Here is a 1,960-nt window from a genome sequence, read left to right on the forward strand (position 1 = left end):
GCATTTAGTTTTTTTCATAAAGTACTATTTTTAAAAGAGATTAACCCAGGAACTCATGGTTTTCTATGGTAGTCCTTAATGTTTGCAGATCAGAAAATAAAATACCCCCTCATGATACAAACACCTTACTTATTAACCAATCTACATAAATAATGAAATTACTCACACTGCAGGCCTAGAGTATGCTCATTCCCTGTTGCTCTGATGTGGGCAAGCAACGGTGTTAAGTTCTGGAGCCAGACTTCCGTCTATCTTAAGAATGAATGACGGATAAGTTTGTTTGAACAATCAGGATTTTTCATCACAGCTGAAGCCAGTAGCAATTCCTTTTTCCTATTTTAATTAGTGAAAGTCATTCTTAAGAATATGTTGTCCAACAAATAAAATGCTCTCAAGATTTGTTACGTGTCTGTGATTTACACTGATTCCGCCTGTGTTATCATCCAATACTCTAGAATGGCATTTGCTTTGCAGCCTGTACCCAGGATGCTTGTTCCAGGGTCAAGAACTAATAAAGAAAATAAATCTTTAAACAGCCATTTTAACTCCTGATCACACATGACCTCCAGTGCCTCTGTGTTACTAAGGCAATGGGCTTCTGTACACCTTTTAGCAGGATTCAGTCCTCGTCTGTGAACAAGTTCTGTTACTTTCGCAGCAAGTCGTTTCTGAGAACCCCGTTTTTCTCTCTCTTTGACTTGCAGCTGCATTATGGTCAATCTCTGGAAGGGGCAGAAAAGTGAAGAGCTTCGGGTACCGTTCTACCGAATCATCTCACGGCCCGGCCAAGAACTGACAGATTTCAAATGGAAACGTCTGAGGTCTACTTGGCCAAACAGCGCTGCCCGCGTACTTCACCAGGTTCGCTCCAGTTGTAATTCGTGGAACACCGATTCCAAGGATGTCTTTCCAGGCAACCTGCAGATGAACTCGCATCCGGATACGACGTCACCCAGTTAATCAGTCCACCCTGCGGGACCTGACATCCAGCTCAGGTGGGAGAAGTGAAGGGCCCGGAGCCCCAGCTGTCAGCAGTAAGCCGAATCACGCCCTCGGGGCTCTCGAGCCAGTCCGGAGGCAGAGCCCGCTCAGCAGCACGCCCGTGGGAAAGCGGCTGCCCACGCCGCCCGAAGTCCACCAGCTGCCGCTTCTGGTCCCGGGCCGTGTTGCGCAGCACCAGGAGGCAGCCCCAGGTCGGCCCAGCTGTGAAGAGCGGCTGGTCATTAGCCGCCACCGGCGTTTTCAGCCCCTGATGACGCCAGGTGCCCTGCTCACATCTCGCGCTCCTTGGTCTGCAGCTCAGGTCCCAGGAGCACCGTGGCGCCTCCCACCAGTGCGATCACTCTGTGGCAGGCTCGCTGGAAGTGAAACGGGCCGAGCAGCGCCGGCAGATGCCCCACCTGAAGTGAGATGGCCGTGGTGTTGAAGCCGCTGTAGATGGTCTGAGGAGTTGCTGCCACCGTGGAAGAGCTCCGGGAGCTCTATCTTCATTCCCTTCTCAGGTAAGAACTCCTTGAACTCTCGAGTTTTCTGCGCCACCAGCAACCGTGAGCTCCCGAGTGGCATCACGCAGCCCCAAAGGCAAAACTTCTGATGGCCCTGGGCTGCCGGACCACCGGCCTGCCCGGGAAAAGCAGTGACATGGGCGCCGCCATCTTAGTGGCAGCACGAAAGGAATGCTGGGATCGTAGCGGTGTTTTGTTTTGTTTTGTTTTGTTTTGTTTTGTTTTGTTGTTCCCCCACACACGCATATACGCACACCCCTCAGTACCCTCCTCCTACCCGACTTGGTGCATTCTTAAAAACAGTTTTAAAGTATTAAAAAATTGTCAGAATGTATGTGCATACTATATAAAACCATCACCATATTCAAGACAGAAAGTATTTGTCACATTCAAAAATTTCTTTGTATTCCTTTATATCACTTCCACGAATATATCCCTAGGCAATCACTGATATG

General features: G+C 49.3%; 1 pseudogene; it reads right to left on the bottom strand.

Moving 5' to 3' along the window:
• Positions 1-301: 301 nt before the first annotated feature.
• On the bottom strand, positions 302-1,655 carry LOC110577015 (annotated as a pseudogene).
• Between the last annotated feature and the right edge of the window lie 305 nt (positions 1,656-1,960).

The sequence above is a fragment of the Neomonachus schauinslandi genome, chromosome 14 (assembly GCF_002201575.2).
Source record: "Neomonachus schauinslandi chromosome 14, ASM220157v2, whole genome shotgun sequence".
Lineage (NCBI taxonomy): Eukaryota > Metazoa > Chordata > Mammalia > Carnivora > Phocidae > Neomonachus > Neomonachus schauinslandi.